Source organism: Petaurus breviceps, unplaced genomic scaffold, assembly GCF_028583685.1.
Source record: "Petaurus breviceps papuanus isolate PSGF00001 unplaced genomic scaffold, PetGlider_PUasm1.0 90919, whole genome shotgun sequence".
NCBI lineage: Eukaryota > Metazoa > Chordata > Mammalia > Diprotodontia > Petauridae > Petaurus > Petaurus breviceps.
The window spans coordinates 13,411,976-13,437,104 of NW_027187378.1; the positions used below are offsets into that span (position 1 = coordinate 13,411,976).

The window sequence follows — 25,129 nt, forward strand, 5'->3', positions numbered from 1 at the left end:
GAAGGATGGTGAAGGGCCTTAAATCTATGGCATATTAGGATCAAATGAAGGAAGTGAGCATGCTTAACCTGAATTGGGGTGGAAGGATTTAAGGGGGTGATGGCTGTTTTCAAATATCTGAAGGGTTTTCAGGTTAGTCTGCTCTAACCTGTTCTGTCTCTATTTATGATTACTGTTCCCTTTCCTTAATGTTCACTACCTACCTCTTTCATAATTTTTTGAATTTTTTTTTCTAGGAATCAGAGTCAATGTCATTTGTCCTATAGTTAACAAAATTCATTCTCTCCTTTTTTGAAAACCCAGTTTTTGAAAACTGGGACATTTGCTCTTCTCCAATCCTATGGCACCTTTTTCTAATTCCCATGGTTCTTCAAAGGTCACCAATCATGGCTTAATAATCATACCCATAAGATTTTCCTCCGTATCTTGGCATGGAATTTGTCTGGGTCTGATGACAGACTTATCAGAGGCAGCAAGACATCCTTATTTCTCTGTTTAGCTTGGGTTTCATCTTTCTTGAACATTTTTGTTCTGCTTTTCCAGTCCAACGATTATTTTCCTTGGGTGAAAAACAGAAACTAAGTAAGAATTGAACAGTTCTACATTCTCCATGTCAACATCCGAATCATTCCAAGGAATGATCCTTTCTCATCTTTGATCTTATTTATTTCAATATTGCTTTTTTAAAAGTCCAAAATCCATTTTGTTGCTTTTCCTTGGAAGGCTCAGTTTGAACATTATTACATCCTACACTATTCTTAAACATCTGTGCTATGATTTTGTATTCATCTGAACCTTGCTTTCATTTTCTATACTTGAAAATTTAAGTGGGCTGGTTAAATTCTCTATACTCTCTTTAAGCAACATTTTTTTTTACTCCTTGAAATTGTTTCTTTTTGTATCTTCAGAATTTCATCCTTGAGAGTTTCCCATCCCTCCTGTACCTCTGTAGGTCCATGGGGTCCTACCTACCATTTCTCTGAACCCTCTTAAAATCTATCCTCTCCAAATCTAAGGTACACCATTAGAAAATGCCTTCCTTTCTTCTTTTCCTATCACAAATTCTTAAATGTAGTAATTATGTTTCACCCTTTGCCATCTCACCCCCATCAAGTTTTCTACCATTTCTACTTCAGTAACTAATTCCTACTTGTTGGTGACAGGTGCAGAATAACAACTCACTTCTTCTCCCTGTTGAAAGATGAATTGATCATATCATTTAGGTGATTCAAGAAATTATCAGTTATTTTTATTTTGTTTTTTAGATCAATTTCTAACAGATGTTGAGATAAGTAAGTCCCACATCTATTCTCTATCATTCCCTGGGCAATAAAGAATATCTTTTGTTTGCCTGTATATTTTGTAAGATGGTTTTTGTTTTTATTTCTTAGTGGGTGAGACAGGAAGGAGAAAAGGCAGATTTTTGTTGATTAAAAAAAAAATTTAATAAAATTGAAAAAGGAAGTATGTAGTAAGATCTATATTACTTTTTAAAAAAAAATACTATATCATGCCCCTAGACTGTTCTTCTAATCTGTGTCCCAAACTTCTGTCCAGGTGGTCTGTAGTGTACTCTGATGACTGTACTGCTTCTCTTCCTGTCATTGGCACCACAATCTTTCCAGTCATCTAGATTCACACCCTGCAGTCATCCCTGACTTTTTTCTCTTCCTGAACCCCCATTTCGAATCCCCGACATACAGCTACCAAAGTGATATTTCTAAAATACAGATCTGACTATACATAAGTGTTCAAATGACTGTGTAAGATAAAAATATAATCTCCTTGGTATGGCATTAAAAGCTCTTTATAAAATGGCCACCACCTACCTTTCTGATCTTTTTTTTATTATTATTACTCTTTCACTCACTAGGTTCCAATAAAACTGACCTGTTTTCAGTATATAAGGTTTCATCTGCTCCCTCCATATTTTTACTTTTTTTTTTAAATGTTTGGAAGGCAGAAAGGAAGCAAGGAGGCAGGCAGGAGGGAGGAAGACAGGCAGGCAGGAGAGATGGGAATGGGCAAGGGCAGCCCGGCGCAGGGCACGCGGCAGCTGCCGGCAGCGCAGACTCAGGCTCCGTCTTCTCCACAGCCTGCGAGCCCCTGCAGGGAATGACGAGGCCGGTGCCCAGCTGCTGCCCAGCCGCTGCTGTATGGGACCGGGGCTCGGGGAGACGCTCCAGGGGCTCTGACTGATCGTGGCTGCTCCCGCCCCGACCGAAGGTACAGGCCCTGGGAGGGGCAGCCGGAGAGGGAGCGGCAGCACCTAGAGAGGAGGAGGCCGAGCCCGGGGCGCCCGCAAGGAGGATGGGAGGCGCTGGGCTCGGAGGGATGGAGGGGGTTCTGTACAAGTGGACCAATTATCTCACAGATTGGCAACCTTGCTGGTTTGTTTTAGATAATGGGATATTATCCTATTATGATTCAAAGGATGATGTGTGCAAAGGGAGCATAAAGATGGCAGTTTGTGAAATTAAGGTCCACCCAGCAGACAATGCAAGAATGGAATTAATCATTCCAGGGGAACAACGTTTCTACGTGAAAGCTGCGAATTCCGCCAAGAAGCAAAGGTGACTCGTTGCTCTGGGCAGTGCGAAAGCTTGTTTGACTGATACTAGAGCAAAAAAAAAAAAAAAGGAGAAAGAATAAGTGAAATCAGTGAATCTCTGAAAACCAAAATGTCTGAACTTCGCCTCTACTGTGACCTCTTAATGAACCATATTTATACCATATAAGAATTCATCCGTCACGAAAGAAATTCGTCCATCATTCATACTCCAATGTAGAGAATATGAAGGAAGCTTCATCTCTGCTTAGTGCCATATGTAACACATTCATCACCACCCTCAAAGATTGTGTGAAGATAGCAAATGCCAAGTTTCAACCAGAGATATTTCAATCGCCTCACCTAGATCCTTTCCTTTCTCCTGTATCACCTTCATTTGTTCAAATGATGGAATGTTCCATCAGCCACGCTGGTTTTTAAAGCTCAGAGAGGAGTAGCCATACTGTAAAAGAACCAGGATCTTCACTTCGTGGCATCTCCCAACAGTGCAGAAGAGCCTACTCAGATGCGGACCACGATATTCCCCCTGAAGACCCAGTAATTTTTTTTTCCTTTACTTAAAAGGATTTCTTTGCACTTTAGAAAATGTTTTTTTTTAAAAACCCCAACAACTACCAAAAAAAACCTTTGAAGTGTATTTTATCTTTATTTATTTGTGAGTATATTTTCCTAATGATTTCACAATATAAATGTGCATCTCTTTCTTTGAACAAATGATAGTTTAACATTTAGACATTTATGAAGATAAATGTAGATTTTTTTTAAGTATGAAGGACTGACAGCATCCTTTCATTCTAACAGAAGTGTAAAATATATGTGTGCTATGGACTAACTGGTCACTTATCCCTGTTAAAAATGTATTACTGCACTGGTGGACAGTGATCACATTGTCTTCCTTGAAGAAAAAAAAAAGGAAGAACTAATACCTTAACATATCTTTAGCCCAAGTTATGTAACATATCAAGTATTTTTTTTAATAAAACCAGATTATGTTGTCCTTCAGATGGGCGGATAGCACTGCTGAATTGTTGATACCAAACTGTTGATATAAAGTATTTATTTTTATTTATTTAATACTTTCTGCTGCATCAAAAAGAGATAGAATTCTGATTTATGACCAACCAAATTTTTATTTTATTTTTTTTATTTTTTGCTTTTGGGAGGGCAGTTGGGGTTAAGTGACTTGCCCAAGGCCACACAGCTAGTTGTGTTAAGTGTCTGAGGCTGGATTTGAACTCAGGTCCTCCTGACTCCAGGCCTGGTGCTCTATTCAACTGTGCCACCTAGCCCCTCAGACCAACCAAATTTAAGATGTGAATTTGTTGTTATTCACAATGTACCAGAAAAAGAGGTTAATGTTGCAGTGCATTTGCTGATTTTAAAACAGAGAAATAAAATTATCTTTGTGGAAAAAAAAGAATGTTTCTATTTTATTTTTTCTTGATTACATGTAAAAACAACTTTTAACATTCATTTTTTATAATTTTTGCGTTCCAAATTCTTTTCCTCCCCTCCCCCATACTCAAGAAGGCAAGTACTTTGATATAGATTATACATATGCAGTCAATGCAAAACATATTTGCATATTAGTCATGTTGCAAAAGAGAACATGGACCAAAAAAAGAAAGAGAAAAAAGAAAAATATAGGAAAACAGGTATGTTTTGGTCTCCATTCAGACTTCATTGCTTCTTTTTTCTGGAGGTGAACAGTATTTTTCTTCATAAATCCTTCAGAGTTTTCTTGTATCATTTTATTGCTGAGAATAGCTACCGTGTTTCCCCGATAATAAGACACTGTCTTATTAATTTTTTGGGACAGAAAAACACCAGAGGGCTTATTTTCAGGGGAGGGCTTATTTTAATGAACATTGACAGCAATTTTAATACGGGTAAATGTGAACAAAAAAATGTACCTTTATTCAATAAGCAAATCACTGGGGAAGAACAGGATGACACGCTCACTGCTGCAGCTCTGGTTGGATGCAGCTTGGAGCGCGGCGTGCATTTCACCCGGGGGTGGGGGGGACGGTGCATACAGAGGGTGCTGTAATGTAGCATGTAGCGCAGGGGATCACCTTCACTACAGTAGCAATCTCAATAGGGCTTATTTTAGAGGAATCTTACACAGTAAGGGGAGGGCTTATTTTCAGGATAGGTCTTATTATCAGGGAAACACGGTAAATCATTCACAATTGATCATCATGCCCTATTGTGTTACTGTGTACATGATCTCCTGGCTCTGCTCACTTCACTGTGTCAGTTCATATAACTCTTCCTGGGTTTTTTCTGAAACTATCCTGCTCATCATTTCTTATAACACAACAGTATTCCATCATATACCACAACTTGTTCAGCTATTCCCCAATTGATACACACCCATTCAATTTACAGTTCTTTGCCACCACAAAAAGAGCTACTATAAATATTTTTGTACATATAGAACCTTTTCCTTTTCCTTTGATATCTTTGTGATATAGACCTGGTAATGGTATTGTTGGGTATGCATAGTTTGATAGTCCTTTGGACATAGTTACAAATTTTTCTCCAGAATGGTTAGTTCAACTCACAACACCACCAACAATGCATTAGCATTTCAGTTTTTCCACATCCCCTCCAACATTTGTAATTTTCCTTTTCTGTCATGTTAGACAATCTGGTAAGTATAAGGTGGTACCTCAAAGTTCTTTTAATTTGCATTTCTCTAATCAATTGTGATTTAAAGTATTTTTTTTGCATGTCTATAGCTTTGATTTCTTTTTCTGAAAACTACCTGTTCGTATCCTTTGACCATTTATCAATTGGGAAATGATTCTTATTCTTATAAGTTTGACTCAGTTTTCCATATATTTGAGAAATGAGGCCTTTATCAGACAAACTTGCTGTAAAAATTATTTTTCCCAGTTTCCTGCTTTCCTCCTAATCTTGGCTGCCCTGGTTTTATTTGAACAAGACCTTTTTTTTTTTTAAGCAATCGGGGTTAAGTAACTTGCTCAAGGTTACATGGCCAGTTATTTCTAGGTGTGGTGCTAAGTAGATGAGCTTGGATTTGATCCCCAGGTCATCCCGACACTGGAGCCGGTCCTCTTACTTGCTGAGACACCTGGCCGCCCCTGAACAAGACCTTCTTAACTTTCCCTTTTCTATAGATCTGACAGGTAAAGTATTAAATATTCCCTTAATTTGCTCATGATATCACCCTTTATTTCTAAATTACATACCCATTTTGACTTTATCTGAGTGTGAGATGTTAGTGTATACCTAGAATCTACCAAACTGCTTTCCAGTTTCCCAGCAATTTTTGTCAAACAGTGAATTCTTTTCAGCCTCCATACCTTTACACAAATCATTCTCCAAGTTTTCAGTACTTTGAAAGTGATCCAGATTGAAGTCCCCTCCCTACTCTCCAGATCTGAGCTCTGAAAGTTCCTGACCCAAGTTTAGGTCTGAGCAAAACCTTTGTCAGCTTGTCCCCAGTTGTAAGTTTCAGTAGATTGCTTCTGGATTTATCTACTACTAGTTGTTAGAAAGCTCTCAGAACAACTGAGCTGCAAGGTCCATTTTAGTATGGGAATCCTTTTCTGGTTATTCCACTATAGACGTGCCTGGTCTCGAAGCCAAAACTGAGCCCCTGGCATCAGAACTGTACTGCTTACTTCTAAACCTGTTCCTTGCTCAATGCATAGCCAGGGCCTATGAATGCAACAGGTCCCCTCTACCACACCTCAAAACAGGTACCCTCCTCGGTTCACTCTAGATTTGTGGCCTGGAACGATGTGGTAAATGACAAATATCAGATGGCAGTTGTTTGTGTCCCCTGCAGTAGTTCAGGGATCTCCTGTGACCTCTTCTTGCTCCTACTCACCTCTTCCTTGTCCGAGGACCAGAACCAGATTTCTTTTAGTCCCTGGGCACTAGAATACTTTGCATGGGGTCCTGGCCTCTGGGCCAGACCCTGTCTTCTCTCTTTCTGTCTCTGTAAGTTGACCTGGGTTGGAAAAAAATGACTGTCATTTCTTTTTCTTGGATTTCCTAATAATGATTTGGTCTGATCTTTGTAGAGGAGGTATGGTATGGTCAGGGAACTAGTCTGTACTTCTACTTTTCAGTCATCTTTAGGGTTTTCATTTCCAATATTCCTTCACTTAAGAACAAGAAAAAAAACACAATAGGGAAGAAGAAACAGCAAAATATGCACTCAAGGGCTTTATGGCAGTGACCCAGTTGGAGAAATAAAGACCAAAGGCCTCTTTTCATACCTGGGCACTTACAACATTTTATTCTCCTCACAAAGGCAACGGAACATGCTGGCTTCCTTCTTAGATTTTCATGAGTTTAATTATCATCTCCCTGTACAGATGATTCTTACATCTGTATACCCAGTACTTGGTTCTCTCCTGAGCTGCAGTCCTGCCTCACCATCTATATATCAGGCATTTCTAACTGGATGTTCAAATGCAGCATGTCAAAAAGAGGACTCATTACCTTTTCTCCTGAACTACTCCTCTTCCTCATTTTCCTATTTCTATTGTGGGCTTTAATGTTTTAAAGTCCTTCCAGCCAGTCCCAAATTTTCCTTCTCTCAATATGTCCAAACAGGAGCAAAATCTTGCATACTCTACCTCTACAATATCTTTCAAATCTGTCCCTTTTCTTCTATTCATATGGCCACTATCATAGCTCAGGTCTTCACTTCACATTTAGCTATTACAATAGCCTTCTAATTAATATCCTTGTCTCAAATCTCACCCCTTTCTAACTCATCCTCTACATAGACCCCAAAGCACAGGTCTAATTCTGTCACTCTTCTACTCAGTAAACTATAATGGCCCCCTGTAGTTTATAAAATAAAATAGAAACTCTTCTGTTTGGCATTTTAATCCCTTCACAATTTTATTGCAATGTACTTTTCCAGGTCCATTAAACAATATTGTCCTAATGCATTCCTGGCCCAGATTCACTAGCCTTCAGATCCATTTACCTTCATACTATTCCTTACACATGACAAACTCACTTAAGTCCACATGTCTCTGCCCAGGCTGTCCCCCATGCCTGGAATATACTCCTTTTCCACTTGGGGCAGCCATGTGGTGCAGTGGAGAGAGCTCTTGGCCCAGAGTCAAGAAGATCTGAGTTCAAATATGGCCTTAGACATTAATGGTGTGACCATGAGTAAGTCACTTAACCTCTGTTGGCTTCAGTTTCTCCATCTGTAAAATGGGAGTAATAAAGAACCTCTTTCCTAAGGTTATTATGAGGATCAAGTGAGAGAATTATAATAGTGCCTGGCACATAATAAGTTCTATTTAAATGTTAGCTATTATTATTTTATTATATTATGTTGTATTATATTATTGTTATATTCTGCCTCTTAGAATCCCTGGCTTCCTTCAAAGCTTAGTTCCAGTGCTACCTCTTACAAGAAGCCTTTCTCAGTCTCTGTTAGTGCTTCCCCCAACAAATTACACACACACACACACACACACACACACACACACACACATTTATATATTTATAGTATTTTCACTTAAAATGAAAATTTTTATGTTCAAGTACCACTATATGCATACACACACATACATGCTACAGAAAAAACACATGTACACATAATAAATATTATAACATATATCATATGTGCATGTCGTTCCCTATCCCCAACACCCTCTCCCTGTACAATGTAGCTTAGCTTCCTTGAGGACGATAACCTTTATTTTTTGTCTTTATATTCTTAAAGCCTGGAACAAAGTAGGTATTTAATAAATACTGATTTGTCAATTGATTGATTTTTGTATTTTATGAATTTCTGGGTGACTGCTGCCACTCTTCTCATATTGTAGCTACTTTACATGCTAACTTAGCAGATATCAATCAATCAATAAGTTTATTAAGCATCTAATATGGACAAGACATTGGGATAAGTTCTAGGGATACAAATATTAAAAAGGAAGCAATTCCTCAAGGATATATACATATACACATATGTATATATACATATATATGTATATGTATGTACATAGATATAGATAGTCAGTTTTCCCTTCACCTTTCTTTTTCAGTTTAAAGCCCTGCCCAATGTGAGAGATTACAGGTATCATTCTTACCAAACCTTGTTAGATTCGCTTCATTCCCTAGCCAAGATACCATCATTCCCTTATTTTAAGTTGTGGTCAAAAAATAAATTGTGAACTTAAATCAAATTTTAACCTATGATCTCTGATCCTCAAAGTTTTATCTGTATGTAGCAGCAAGCACCCCAAGCGTCCTCAGGGTTTGCAGCTACCACAGGTTCTTGGATCTGCTTTGTTAAAGGAAAGCAACTCAAAATGGGTTAACAAGCTTACTTTAATCAGTCAGACATATATCCTTTACCTTGTTCAGGAGAAAAGGTCAGCACCCCGAACTTCAAAGCATACAGGCAGAATTATCAAGACAGAAACAGATCAAGTAGACAGCTTTCCAAACTGTCCAGCCATTACATCCATACCCAGTCAACATCTGGGTTTCCACATCTGGGTTTTTCAAAGCCGGGGGACTCTCAACAACGGCTTCCCAGAATTCAGATCAAATCACAGAACACTTCTCAGAGTCCCAAAACCAGAAAGTGAAAGCCATCAGAGTAGTTATGATATTGGCACAAGTAGATAAAGTAGAAAGCACCCACATTTTCAAGCCTTTAAAACAGAACAGGCTACCTCAGGCAAAGGTCCTCCTCTCCCCACGCACAGCAACCACCCAGCGTCCTGGAAGCGCGCTCCCAGCAGCTCCGGCCCCTGGCAGTCCTCAGCAGGAGTCCTTAGCAGAAAGTCCTTAGCAGTCCTAACTCAAAAAGGGCTTCGCACTGCAGCTGCCTCTGCTGCTGCCGCCACCGTCACCACCACCAACCACTGCAGGAACGCTAGCTTGGCTTTCGCTTTCTCTGGCTTTCACTTTCGCTTGCTCCGCCCCTTCCTGATACGTCAGCACGTCCAATGGGGCATGGAAGATCTTTAAATCCCATAACCCTTACATTCGGCCCCAAGATCTTTCATGTCCCTTACTTGGCAAAAATACAATAGGAATAACTGGTGTCAACAAAATTTCACAACAATATAACAAGAATAGCACACAATAAACACAGAAAACCATATTTTAGGGTGGGGCTTGAGCACAAGCTCCCCATCATTCCCCCCACCCCGAACAAATGGGGCCCCAAAAATCTTGTGGTAAGGGGTGAAGATCTCTTCTTCTATGGCTACTTGCTGCTGAAATCGGATGTAGAGCTGTCCCTGTCCTAAGGGGTCCCATTTGAGAGGTCAGTTCTTAATATGCTTGATGCCAGGTCCAAGGGTGACACGTCACAGTTGCAGACAGGGGGTGACATCCAGCTTAAGCTATCAGGCATCTACATATGGAGGGTACCAAGCCTGTGGAAACAAATCTAACAAACAAGGTGAACAAACAAAAAATCAAGAAGAAGCAAAGAGACAATAACCAGACTATTGTAGCCTCACTCACGGTAGAATAAATGACTTAAGGGTACAATTTTGTAATCATCTTCTCCAGAATAAACAATAGTTACAGTGTTATCCTTCCCATATGCTATAATCTCTGCAGCCTTTGGAACATCATCTGGCTTCCGTTTTACCCATACTTTAGCTCCTGATTTTATTCTATCAGTAGAACCAAATCCTTCAGTTCCTGTGACAGTTATTTTGGAAGGAGGGTCAGTTTTTACAAGTGGCATTGTTTTACAAGGAACGATAATCACTTGAACTATCCTATCATTCTTGTGAATCTGTATGGGCCCTTCACCTAAATTCTGGAATGTTACAACAATTTCTCCTTGATAATTAGAATCTATTACTCCAGCCAATACATGTATTCCTTGAGCTGCTAATCCTGATTTGGGTAAAATTTGTCCAAAGTGATTTTTAGGGATTCTTATGCATATCCCTTTTTTTGGGGGGTTAATAAACTAGAAAATTTATTAAGATACCAAAAGACTGAGTCCCAAAACCAGAAAGTGAAAGCCATCAGAGTAGTTATGATATTGGCACAGGTAGATAAAGTAGAAAGTACCCACATTTTCAAGCCTTTAAAACAGAACAGGCTACCTCAGGCAAAGGTCCTCCTCTCCCCACGCACAGCAACCACCCAGCGTCCTGGAAGCGCGCTCCCAGCAGCTCCAGCCCCTGGCAGTCCTCAGCAGGAGTCCTTAGCAGAAAGTCCTTAGCAGTCCTAACTCAAAAAGGGCTTCACGCTGCCGCTGCCTCTGCTGCTGCCGCAGCCAGCCACCGCAGGAACGCTAGCTTGGCTTTCGCTTTCTCTGGCTTTCACTTTCGCTTGCTCCGCCCCTTCCTGCTACGTCAGCACGTCCAATGGGGCATGGAAGATCTTTAAATCCCATAACCCTTACACTGTAATATGGAGATAATGTTATCAACCTTACAGTCACTGTGTAAATGAAATAAGATATAAGGTAACATTATTACAGCATGCTCTTGTGTGGGCCACAAATCAACAAATTTAGCCTTTCTGAACACTTAAAATACTACCAGTCTTTGCTGTTATGCTTCCTCTTCCTTGCCATCCCTAAAAATAAATGCAAATTATGTTGAGATGAGATTTCTGATAGTAAAATATACTTCATCCTTTGATATAAAAAATGCATTGATATTTTAGATTAAAAACATTTTAAACTATGTAATTTTGTGTGTTTTTACTTCCCTCATATAGAAAATTTTCTTGTTTTCCATTACTTATGCTATATTATGGTTTTCCCAGGGTTATCACGTGAGAAAAGTATTTAGAATCTGTCCATTTTTTTTTTAAGCAATTGGGGTTAAGTAACTTGCTCAATGTTACATGGCCAGTTATTTCTGGGTATGGTGCTAAGTATCTGAGCCCAGATTTGATCCCCAGGTCATCCAGACACTGGGGCCAGTGCTCTTACTCACTGAGCCACTTGGCCACCCCTAAGCAATTGGGGATAAGTAACTTGCTCAAGGTTACACTGCCAGGTGTTTCTGGGTGGATGCTAAGTGTCTGAGTCCAGATTCGATCCCCCAGGTCATCCCGACACTGGGTCCAGTGCTCTTACTCGCTGTGCTACCTGGCCACCCCGAATCTGTCCATTATTAAGAATTAAGAAGGGGTGGCTAGGTAGCACAGTGAATAGAGCACCGGCCCTGGAGTCAGGAGGACCTGAGTTCAAATCTGGCCTCAGACACTTGATACACTTACTAGCTGTGTGACTTTGGGCAAGTCACTTAACCCCAATTGCCCTCCAAAAAGAAAAAAATAAAATAATGAAGTAGACATACTTCACAAGCCAATAAAGTTATTTAAACCACACATGTCCTCTTCAGAAATGAGATAATTAAATGTTTCTACATGAGCCAAAGTATGATTTAGTTTAATGTCACCAACTATTAAAATTAATTTCGTTTGCTCCATTTAAAATTTTTCTTGGGGTGGCTAGGTGATGCAATGAATACAGTGACGGCCCTGGAGTCAGGAGGACCTGAGTTCAAATCCAGCCTCAGATACTTAACACAAAATTAGCCATGTTACCTTGGACAAGTCACTTAACCCCAATTGCCCTGCCTTCCCCTTCCAAAAAAAAAAGCAAAAAATAAATGTAAAAAAATTCTTCTTTTATTCTAGATATTAAAATTGTCAACTGCTTAATAAAGTAGGATCTAGACTCAATGCCTATATGTTACTCTACAAGCTACTCTACACCTTTTAAGTAGTTGATATTTTTAACTGTCTTTGCCAATCTTGTTTACAAAATGTGTCAGTTTCAGTAACATCAGTTTCAGTAATACTAATAATTGAATCCATTTGGTTCTGAACATCTAACATGCAAATGTAGTACCTGATAATTAGGTGTTTAATCAATGCTAAGTGAGGAAGATGGAAGGAGGATGAAGTAGTTTCCTGAGGCAAACCCTTCTGTGCAAAAACAGCAAATGTATTACATTCATTTGGAGAAGGAAGGGGCAAGAGGAAACAGGTTGAAAGCAAAGGTAAATGCGAATTTCAGACTAGCACTTCTCTAGAGGGATTGAGTTCAGTTCCTTCAAGCCTGATCAGGTTTTTCCAGCTATAGCATGATTTTCTCCATTCTATCCACTCTGTATGCCTTTGTACCCATTCACATTACTACATAAGGATTGACCATCTCCTGAATGCCTTCAAGCAGACTCACTGCACTAGAAAGTCCATTGCACTTTCAGTATATTCACTCGTAATCATTCTAAGTCACAAACTTTGTTTTGTTTTACTTTGGTTTTCTATTTAAGACAAAATCTAGACTCCTCTTATCTTCATTATTTAGCCTAGAGATAACTTGTTTCATTAAGAGCCTTTCCCTGCTTCATGACTCTGACTACTTTCACAGCCCAGGGCAGACATGACCAGGGACACTTCTGGAGCCCAATCTCTATGAGAACACTGGAGCAACACTGAAGGATGCCTTCCCAGAGCCATAACTAATGTGCATGAGGCAAATGAGGCTTTGCCCCAGGATATTAACATCCTGAACAGAAAGCATGTATCTTCCCCATTGTGACTAGTATCCATGAACCTTACCTAATGGTCTTGTACCAACCTGTGCTTCAGTTTAGCTGCTGCTGTTGTCATTTGTTCTTTGTTCTCAAAGAGGACCAATGAAATTAGAAGGGTCTGTCTTGACTTGCACGTGAATTGGATTTTAAGTGAGGCAGAGCTGCACTCTCTCTTTTAAGTCAGGCAGCTTCACTCACTTGGACTTCCTGCCAAGTCCAGTGGCAACACAAAGGTAAAGATGACTGGCAATGGCCCAGGATGCAATGGATGCCCTCCACCTTTCTAAATTAAGTTCTTCCCAAGGCTGTTGTCTACTCCTAGACCACAACCTCCTTTGAGGGACCCTTTGCTTTGACCCCTTCTTAAGGGGTCCTCCTTTGCCACCAACCCCTGTGGGAATGAAAGCTTCACTACCCTCTTTCCCAGACTGATTGTTGAACTACCTTCCAGGGAACTGCCACCACCCCTCATCAGTTTGTCATTTTTGCCACACCCATCCCACAACTATTTTTACCCTAAGTGAAAAATTCCTAATTAAGGCTACCTTCCCATTATTGTTTAAATTATTTCACAAAGGTTTTCTCTGCATTCTGCAAAGCTGCAGAGTTAGTTGGACTATCACATCCTGGACACTGCCTTTTTAGTGCAACCTAAGATCACACTACCTTCTTCTTCCTTCTTTCCTTGCTATCATGTCACATCATCTGAATAGGACCAGATTTTTATTTGTTATTACAAAATACTGCCTTATACCTTCATTTTCAAGTACGTATCCACACTTTAAAATAATTCAAGGCTCCTCAAAATATGTAACAATAAGAATAATCCTGTTCCACAAGACTGTGATCACAAATATCCAGTGAGACACAAGACAAGGAACTCTATGCTTGCCAAAGATCTAGTATAGAGTCTAGGTTGAAAAAAGATTCCCTGTTTGTGGAGGAAATTCTGCTGATGTCTCTAGATTAAGCCCTGGAATGAGCCTCTTTGAAGAAATCTGTAAGCTTGGCTTCTCTATCCATTCAGGAAAGAACAAGTGGATGAAGGAAATTTCTTGCCTGGATAGAGACTACATTTGGATAGGCAACCTGCAGAGCTTGTTTCCCAGTCTTCATATCTAGGATAGATAGTTTAGTTGAAAAATGAGTGAGACCCAGAGTTAAATAAGAGGAAGGGGAGGGACTGGATTGCCTTCATTAACTGCAAAGCTTTCTTTGATCCCCAAGCTTCCCACAAAAGCAAAGACATCTTTTGAATAAAAGCTTACCAACAGTGTCTTTATATGTCACCAAAATTTGGATTATATTACTCTCTAAAGAATTAAAAATTCATACAATACAAAGGGCAATGGAAAGGTCAATAGTGGCTGTGATTACAATGCAATATATAGCCAATGAGGAACTTGGAAGAAGAATAGGAATAGAAGACATCATCAAGGAATTGTGGGATAGGAAGACAAGATTGGTTGGACACATGGTGAGTGGGAGGGATGGAGGAGGGCTCCACTGGTATGCTCTGGATTTCAGCAGTAATCAAGAAGGGCCTCTGGAACATCGAGTGGACCTCTATGGTAAACTCATAAGAAGACATGGACAAGAGTGTCATGTAAAATGGGCTAGCATAGATAGTTTGCAATCTGCATTAATGAGGGGGAACTTCCAATTTGATCAGAACAAAGATCCAGTTGAATACCTAAGTATGAAGTAGAGCTTTCAAAAAGCAGAATAAGGTAAAGGGTTGCCCTCCCCTGGAGTTCTTCAAGTGTGGTGCCTTCCCTGAGAAGCAGTGGAGTTGAAAGAACCTTCAGTCAGTTGGTCAACAACAATGAAGAGGCTGGATGATCTCCAAAGTTCCTTCCAGTTCAGAATGCATAATCCTCTTAAGCAGAAGCTAAATTGCCATGTGTCAGAGATATTGTAACAAATTCCTTTCCATGTATAGGCTTGACCAAGTGGCCTCTGAGGTGCCATTCTGGTTCTGAAATCAGGCTGATTTTATCACTTTTTAGCAAACAGTTCAACAAATCAGACTGCTAGTACCTGGTGAGCCAAACTTTTAAAATGTTTAAACTAAAACCAATGCTTTTCTGCTTTTATTCTTTTCTTATCCTTTATTCAGTAAGTAAAGCTAGAAGCGACTAGTTAATTCAGAGTAATTTAAGTATAGTCCTGAAGACAAAGAGACTGGAAGACTAGATATCCCCTATCAAATCTATGATATCATGATTTGTAGACCTGAAGGGAAAGTTCATAGGACACAATTAGGCCATTGTATATCAGTAATGAAGAGTCAACCAAGCAATCTCCTAGCATACACCTGTGCATTTTGATGGTAGCAAGTCAGGTGTGCAAGTACTGGTAAACAGGAGGTACCACAATGAAAAACAGTCAGTCACTGTTGAGCTTTAGATGAGAGAGAGAGAGAGAGAGAGAGAGAGAGAGAGAGGAGAGAGGGGAGGAGAGAGAGAGAGAGACAGAGAGAGAGAGAGAGAGACAGAGAGAGAGACAGAGAGAGAGACAGAGAGAGAGACAGAGACACAGAGACAGAGAGACAGAGAGAGAGACAGAGAGAGACAGAGACAGAGAGACAGAGAGAGAGACAGAGACAGAGAGACAGAGACAGAGACAGAGAGACAGAGACAGAGAGATTTCCTGTTGCTAATTTTGGGAGACTCAATACTCCCAGGATGTTGCTGTTGTTTTTTCTACTAAGTAAACCTAGTGTTGGCCTCAGGAACTACAGGCAAGAGCAGGATCCCTCCCCACCAGGTCAGCTTAATGGCCCTGTGGACAGAACACAGGATTTAGAGTCTGGAAGACCCTGAGTTCAAATTCTGCCTCAGATACTGGTTATGTGGCCCTAGGAAAGTCATTTAACCTCTCTGGGTTCAGATATCTCAGTCCTCTTGCAGCTCTAGGCATCATAAACAAAGACTATGTCACTCTTTCTAGTAATTTTAGTGTCCAATGTTTTTGTCTCTCTGTGCCATCTGACATGTGGGCCTCCTACTATATGTGACATGAAGTACCACCAGTCTGGTTATTATTGATGCTCATATGGGAAAGGATACTTGAATCTAGTTTGGTTTTTATAAGTGAAAGTAGCAGCCCACACCCATCAGGGGTAATATCAAACTGCCCCCACTGCATTGCTTTGCTTTTTAAAAGAAACTTTATGACCTTTTATTATTCACCAGACCTGGTAATATTTTATGGATTAGGAGACACAGACCCAAACACCACCTAAGCTATCACAGTAAGAGCCCTTCAGTGTTAAGAGTAGAATATAATTTTTGAGTCACATAATGCCTTCTCAACCTAAACAGCTGATCCAGCTGCCTCAGCACTGTTGGACACACCTGAAATTTGTGCCATGGACTTTGAAGACAGAATTGAGCTCGGAATTGCCACACCAAGATCCCAAAGGGTCACAGCATTAATAATCCATACTTCAATCATTAAGGGCAAATTCAAGACAAGTAGGAAAATGTGCACCATGCTGTAAAGTTGATAGGATGTTGATGAGAAGCCTTAGTTCCTCTGTTGCTAACATGATTAATTTCCAGTCATTAGCAACCCTATCTGACAACCAGCAGTTATATGCTGCAGGTTTTCTACATGTGATAATTGAGCAAAACTGGAACGCCCTGTTGAGGTTGAAATGGGCATTTTGCAACTGTATGCCCTGAACTTCACATAACTTTCAGCTTCCCAAAAGAATTCTCTTCATTCCTGCATAAAGTGTATATATTAATGATGGGTGTTATCTGAAGTACAATTCTATGGACTCCCAAATATAAATACCTAGATGAGAGAAGCAAAGATTCCTCCCCTGATGGTCAGATTCATTAACTATCATGGCCACCACCTGATTTTCCAATTATCTATTGAATAGGAGATATCACCTAGGCCTTAAATAATTTAACAAGTTTCTCACTGTACTATTTCTCCATGTTAGCAAGAAGCATTTAAGCATAAAGACATTAGAAGCAGTTGAGCATATATTGTTCATTCAATGGGGTTTTTAATATTAAAGGCTATTTTATTCAACTCAGTCATCTCAAACTTTCCTTAGATAAAATGTAAAACAGGCTACTTGATATTCTTCCTAGTTAATGATATTGCAAGTTCCAAAACAACAAATTAAAAGGTATAAAAATTCATTTAACGCACATAAGCACTTCATAGAACTTCTGTTTAAGTTTATTTGACTTCACAGTTCTGATGAAACTTTAGTGTATTCACGAAGTTCTGTAAGACCATAGGATGTAGAGCTCTGAGATACCTTACAGATAATTTAAGCCAATGCTTTCATTTTACTGATGTAGAAATTGAGGCCCAGAGAAATTAAGTGACTTGTCCAAGGTCATATCAGTAGCAAATTAGTAGAATGAGTATTTCAACCCAAGACTTCTGGCTCCAAATCTAGTGTTCTTTCCCCACAGTCTGTCTTCATTTTCTTTTAGTATACAGTATCTTAAAGTATAGTGAAATTATCTGAACCTCCACAATTATATTTGTGGAATTTATAATAGAAACTAATGGGTTCAAGACATTTGTACTTGCAGTTTTTATCAGTTTATATATTGTCTCCACTGACACTGATCATAAGGAGAGATAGTCTTTTAGAGTTTCTCTGGCTAAGAATTTTATCATCCTGTGGCCAATCAAGAGATAAACATCTCCAGATATGGCTGGTCTGGTCCTTGGGCGACAGATATACGCTCCTTTGCCCAGTTTATACTAGAAGCTTCTCTGGTTTGGACCTGTCAGCTTAAGCTTCATTCGTATAGGCTTAAAGAAACCAGGGTCACGTCATTTCAAAAGGAGCAATCAGAGTCAGACTTAATCAAAGACACTACTATTTACATGTTTTAAAAATAAGCTTCTGAATGTATATTAGATTTCTGGAAATCCAGTGCAGATGGCCACAATGAAAAGTTTCCCAGGCCTCTTTGGAAGAGAGCTACCTTTAAAAAAATCAATATGTCTTATCTTGATATTCCATTCCATTCACTTCTGAATGTATCCCTCTCCTCTCTTGCTCTACCCAAGGATCCACCCTTGTAATAAAGGAAAAAAAAACAGAGAAACAAAAAATAGCATTTTTAAAAATCCCAAAGGGGCAGAGCCAACATGGCAGAGTAGAAACAGGATTTCTGCATGGCTCCTGCTTCCACCTCCTCCAATACATGTAAAAAATTACTCTAAACAAACTTTAGAGCTACAGAACCCACAAAGTGTCAGAGAGAAACTAACCTCCCACTGAAGACAGCCTGGCAGGAAGAGGCCATCACAGCATGCTGGGAGCAGAGCCCAGCCCCCCATGAGCCCATGGTTTTAGCCTCAGGGTGGCCTGATCAGCCCCAGCTGGAGGGACATTGGGAGAGTGGATTACCAGCAGCTGTGGTGTTTTGCAGAATTATCAACCCATAAATGCCAAAGACAAAGTGAGAGGTCAGTGGACTTTGGGAACAGGGGATCCAGGAGTGTGGTCCAGCCTCTGCCCCCAGAGGAAGAAGGGGATAAGGCACCATGGCCATGCAGCCACCGTGGCATGGCTGCTTCAGAGCTCCTGTATTGCAGATTGTAGGGGAAGGAAGCGACCAGTCTGAGGGGTAATTGCTCTTGCTTTAACTTGCTTGGACCTGGATTGCTGTCTAGGGTGGATGATCACACACATGACCAGTGTGCCAGAGCATGTGGAGGCTTCAAAGAGGGCAGCCAACTAACAGCTCCAGCAGCTGAGAAAACCCCAGCCATTTGGGACAAAGGTCCCCTCTCTGGAAGCAGAGTTCTACTATGGCAAAAAGCTCAAAAGTCAAGTAATTGAGTGGCAACATGAGCAAGAAAAGGAAGCAAACCAAGCAGAGCAATCTGACATTAGACTCCTATTTTGGGGACAAAAATAATCAAAGCATGGAACAGGAGGAAGACAGCAAAGTCAGAACTCCTACACCAAAAGCTGCCAAGAAAAATATGAATTGGTTACAGGCCATAGAGGAGCTTAAGAAGGCTTTTGAAAACCAAATAAGAGAAGTGGAAGAAAAATTGGGGAGAGAAATGAGAACAATGCAAGAAAATCAGGAAAAGAGAGTCAACAACCTGATGGAAGAAAACAACACCTTAAAAAATAGACTAACTCAAATGACAAGAGGCTCAAATAGGCAATGAGGAGAATGCCTTAAAAAGCCAAATCTGTCAGATGGAAAAAGAATTTCAAAAGTTCACTGAAGAGAATAACTACTTCAGAATTAGATTGGATCAAATGGAAGCTAGTGACTTTATGAGAAATCAAGATACTATTAAAAAGATCCAAACAAATGAAAAAAATAGAAGGCAATGTGAAATATCTCATTGGAAAAACCACTGACCTGGAAAATAGATCCAGGAGAGACAATTTTAAAATTATTGGACTATCTGAAAGCCATGACAAAAAAAAAGAACCTAGAAATCATCCTTCAAGAAAATCTCAAGGAAAATTTCCCTAATGTTTCAGAACCAGAGAGCACAATAGAAATTGAAAGAATCCACCAATCACCTCTTGAAAAAGATCCCCCCAAAAAACTCCTAGGAATATTATAGCCAGGTTCCAGAGTTCCCAGATCAAGGAGAAAATATTACAAGCAGGCAGGAAGAAACAATTTGAATATTATAGAAACACAGTCAGGATAACCTGGGATCTGGCAGCATCTACATTGAGGAATCGAAGGGCTTGGAATATGATATCTCAGAGGTCAAAGGAGCTGGAATTAAAACCAAGAATCACCTACCCAGAAAAACTGAGTATCATGTTTCAGGGGAAAATATGGTCATTCAATGGAATAGAGGACTTTCAAGTATTCTTGATGAAAAAACCAGAGCTGAATAGAAAATTTGACATTCAGATATGAGAAGCAAGAGAAGCATGAGAAGGTAAACAGGGAAAAGAAATCATAAGGAACTTATCAAAGTTGAACTATTAACATTCCTACATGGGAAAAACAATAATTGTAACTTATGAAATTTTTCTCAGTATGAGAACAGTTGAATGGAATATGAATGTATATATATATATATATATATATGTGTGTGTGTGTGTGTGAGTGTGTGTGTGTGTGTCTATATAGGAACGTATATGGGCATATAAATACATATGTGAGTATGTGTATATATGTGTACAGGTATACATAGAGAGAAGGCACAGGACCAATTGAAGAGGAAGGGATGATAATTAAAAGGTGTAATTGAGAGGTGAGAAAGGAATATATTGAGAGGAGATGGGGTGAGACAGAATGGGGTAAATTATCTCATATAGAAGAGGCAAGGGAAACCTGTTACAATGGAGGGGAAGAACAGGAAGGGAAAAGGGAATGAGTCAACCTTATTCTCATTGAATTTGGCTTAGGGAAGGAATGATATACACACTAAATAGGATATCTCACCCTACAGGAGAGTAGGGGGTAAGGAGGTGAGAGGGGAATGATGGAGGGGAGGGCAGGTTGGTGGGGAGAGAAGTTGGAAACACACACTTTTGAAAAGGGACAAGGTCAAAGTAGAGAATAGAACAAGTGGTGGGCAGGATAGGAGGGAGGGAAATATTGCCAGTCTTTTACAATATATCCACTATGGAAATATTTTGCATAGCTATATATGTATAACCTATATTGAATTGCTTATCTTCCCAGTAAGGGTGGGTGACAAGGGAGGAAGGGAATGAATCTGGAATTCAAAGTTTTAAAATCAAATGTTTATACATATGTGTGTGTGTGTGTGTGTGTGTAAATTTTTTTTTTACCTGCGACTGAGAAATAAGATATACAGGCACTGGGGCATACAGATCCATCTAAAAAGTCAGAGGAGGTATGGGGGAGGATATAGAAGAGAGCAGATTGGGGGTAGGTGTATACATTGGGATTGCTGTTTTGGGGTGGTGGGTGGGGGAAAGACGGGGAGAAAATTTGTAACTCAAAATCTTGTGGAAATAAGTGATGTAAACTAAAAATAAGTAAAATTTAATTCAAAAAATAAAAAATAAAGATACAAGGAAAAATGTCTAAAAAAAATCCCAATACATCAGTGGAGTGTGATAGCATATGCCATATTCCATGCCCGTTGCCATCTGCACCTCTGCAGAAATGGTAGGTAGATACATGTTCTCATATCTTGACCAGGGCCAAGGTTGTCACTATGATTACACAAATGTTACTTACTGTTATTTTGGGGTTTTTTTCCATTTACATTGTAGTCATTGTGTACATTGTATTCCTGGCTCTGCTCACTTCATTCTGGATGCATTTATGTCTTCTTGTGGTTCTCTTTATTCATCATTTCTCACAGCTCATTAATATTGCATCCAATTTTGTTTAGCCATTCCTTAATCAATGACTATCTACTTTGTTTTAGTTCCTTGCTACTGCTATAAGTCCTATGGGAACTTTCTTTTTATTATTAACCACTTTGGATAATTTGCCTAGCAGTGAGATCTCTGAACCAAAGGGTATGGCTTGTTACTTTCTTGGTATAATTCCCAATTGCTTTCCACAATGGCTAGACAATTCAGTGCTCCACTAAGAGAACAATTAAGGTTTCAAACTTGCCAAAATCCCTCCAATATTGACTCTACTCATATTTTTTCCACCTTTGCCAAAGGTATGAGGTAAAACTTCAGACTTTCTTTGATTTGCATTATTCCTATTGTCATTTATTTGAAGCAGTTTTTTTTAATTTGACTGCTTTCATATGACTGATTAAGAGTTTATAATTCTTTTTTTGAGAATTATTTCTTTATATCCTTTGACCACTTATTCACTGAGGAATGGATTTTGGTCTTGTATATTTCAGCTGATTCCCTAGCAGAGGTATTTGATGCAAAGATTTTTCCCAATCAACTGCCTTATTTTTTCATTCTATTTGCTTTTAATTTTGTGTGTACAAAAACTTTTCAATTTTTGTGTCACTGTTTTTTTTTTTTTTTTTTTTTTTTTTTTTTTTTCTTTTTTTTTTTAATTTTTTTTTTTCAAAAACTTTTTAATTTTTTTTTTACTTTTTTTTTTTTTTTTTTTGTAATGGTCTCTATTCCTTGTTTGGTTGAAAATTATCCTGTCTATAACTGTGAAAGTTACCTGATTTGCTTCTTCTAATTATGTTGTGGTATACTTTTAATATTCATATATCCATTTTGAGCTTATTGTGGTATTTGGTATAAAATATTGGTCTAGGATAATTTTTTAATAAGTAATATTGGTAGTCCCAGGTAACAGACATTCAAGTCACTTTAAGACAAACTTAAGATGACTTTATAGATGAGAATATGTGGTCATGTGACAACAATGTGAGAGACCCACCCAAAATTAGCATTCAAATGGAACTTGGAAAAAAGCAATTAGAACATCACACTTTTCTGGAGAAGGAAAATTTTCCCATACTTCCATATATGGCTATAGATAACTGATTTTTTTCTGAACACTGCCTGTTCATATATCCTTTGACCACTTATCCATTAAGAAATTACTTGTATTCTTATAAATTTGACTCTGTTCTTCATATATTTGAGAAATGACACCATTATCTGAAAAACTTGTAAAAGAAATTTTCCCAGTTTTCTGCTTTCCTTCTAATCTTGGCTGCACTGGTTTTGTTTGTGCAAAACTTTTTTAATTTAATGTAATCAAAATTGTCCATTTTATATCCCATGATGCTCTTTATCTCTTGCTTGGTCATAAATTTTTCTCTTATCTTTAGATGAGACTGGTAAAATATGCCATGCTCTCTTAATTTGCTTATGGTATCACCTTTTATGTCTAAATCATGTCCATTTTGACCTTATTTTGGATATGATGTGAGATGCTGGTTTATATCTCATTTCTGCCAACCTGCTTTCCAGTTTTCCCAGGAATTATTGTCAACTAGTAATTTCTTGGCCCCAAAACTTGGAACTTCAGATTTATTAAATACCAGATTACTATGGGTCATTTATAACTGTGTATTGTATAGCTAATCATTTCCACTGATCCATCACTCTATTTTTTGGCCATTACCAGACTATTTTGATGATTACTGCTGTGTAATACCCTTTGAGATCTGGTACTATTAGGCCACTTTCCTTCACATTATTTTTCATTGTTTCTCTTGATATTCTTGATTGTTCTTCCAGGTGGATTTTTTATGAATTGTTTTCTAGCTCTATAAAATACTTTTTGGTAGTTTGATTGGTATGGCACTAAATAAAGGTAGAATTGTCATTTTTATTGTATTGGCTCAGCCTATTCTTGAGCAATTAATTTTGCTCCAATTGCTTAAATATGACTTTATTTTTCTGAAAATGTTTTGTGTGTTCATATTGTCCCTCAGCAGTTTGTCTTGGCAGGTAGACTCCCAAGTATTTTATATTATTTGTAGTTATTTTTAAATGGAATTTCTCTGTCTCTTGCTGCTGGACTTTATTGGTGATACTTAGAAATGCTAATGATTTATGTGGTTTTATTTCATATCCAACAACTTTGCAACTAGTTTCTGCATATTATCTGCAAAGAGTGATAGTTTTCCCCCTCATTGCCTATTCTAATTCCTTCAGTTTCTTTTTATTCTCTTAATACTATAGCTAGTATTTCAAGTAAAATATTTAATAATAATCTCATTGGGAAGGCTTCTAGCTTATCCCCATTACAGATAATGCTTGCTGATGGTTTTAGCTAAATAGTACTTATCATGTATTTATTCCTGTTCTTTCTAGTGTTTTGAATAAGACTGAGTGTCATATTTTGTCAAAAGCTTTTTCTGCATCTGTAATCATATTGTTTTGTTCATGACATGGTCAGTTGTGCTGATAGTTTTCCTAATATTGAACCAGCCCTGCATTCCTGATATAAATCCCACCTGGTAATAGTGTGTGATCTTTCATTGCTGTAATCTCTTGCTAGTGTTTTATTTTAAATTTTTGCATCAATACTCATTAACGAAATTGGTCTATAGTTTTCTTTCTCTGTTTTCACTCATTCTGGTTTATGTATCAGCATCATATTTGTGTCATAAAAGGAATCTGGTAGGACTCCTTCTATGCCCATTTTCTCAAATAGTTTACATAGTATTAGAATTAATTGTTCTTTAAATGCTGGGCAGAATTCATTTGTGAATCCATCTGGTCATGGAGATTTTTTTCTTAGGGAGTTCCTTGATAGTTTATTCATTTTCTTTTCCTAAAATGGGGTTATTTAAATATTTTACTTCCTCCTCTACTAATCTGGGCAATTTACATTTTTGTGACTATTCATCCATTTCACTTAGATTGTTAGATGTGTTGGCATATAATTGGGCAAAATAGGTCTTAATAATTGCTTTCATTTTCTTTTCATTAATGGTGAATTTATCCTTTTCATTTTTTATATGGGCACTTTGGTTTTCATCTTTCTTTTTTTAAATAAAATTAACCAATGGTTTATTTATTTTATTGGGTTTTCCCTACACAAAACCAGTTCCTAATTTTACTTATTAGCTCAATAATTTTCTTATTTTCAGTTTTATTAATCTTATCTTTGGTTTTCAAGATTTCTAATTTGGTGCTCAATTTGGGAATTTTTTTTTTTGCTTTTTGGAAGGGGGAAGGCAGGGCAATTTGGGGTTAAGTGACTTGCCCAAGGTCACATGCTAGTAAGTGTTAAGTGTCTGAGGCTGGATTTGAACTCAGGTCCTCTTGACTCCAGGGCCATTGCTCTATTCCCTGTGCCACCTAGCTACCCCCTCAATTTGGAGATTTCCTAATTTGTTCTTTTTCTAGTTTTTTTTTAGTTGCAAACCTAAGTCATTTAACTTCTATTTCTCTAGTTTATTGATGTAAACATTTGGAGTTATGAAATTTCACCTAAGTATTCCTTTGGTTGCATCCTATCAATTTTGGTATGTTTTCCTGTCATTCTCTTTAATGGGATTATCAATTGCTTCTATGATTTGTTGTTTGACCCACTTATTCTTTAGGATTAGATTATTTCATTTCCAATTCATTATTTTTTTGCTTTTTTTGAGGGGGAAAGGCAGT

The 25,129-nt window shown here is 38.4% G+C and overlaps 1 protein-coding gene and 1 pseudogene across 1 annotated transcript in view; both read left to right on the plus strand.

Annotated features, from left to right (window-relative positions):
- The window catches only part of CFAP61 (cilia and flagella associated protein 61), a 365,072-nt gene that overhangs the window by 306,544 nt on the left and 33,399 nt on the right, over positions 1-25,129 (plus strand). The window lies entirely within an intron of this gene.
- On the plus strand, positions 2,214-3,130 carry LOC138152152 (pleckstrin homology domain-containing family A member 3 pseudogene; annotated as a pseudogene).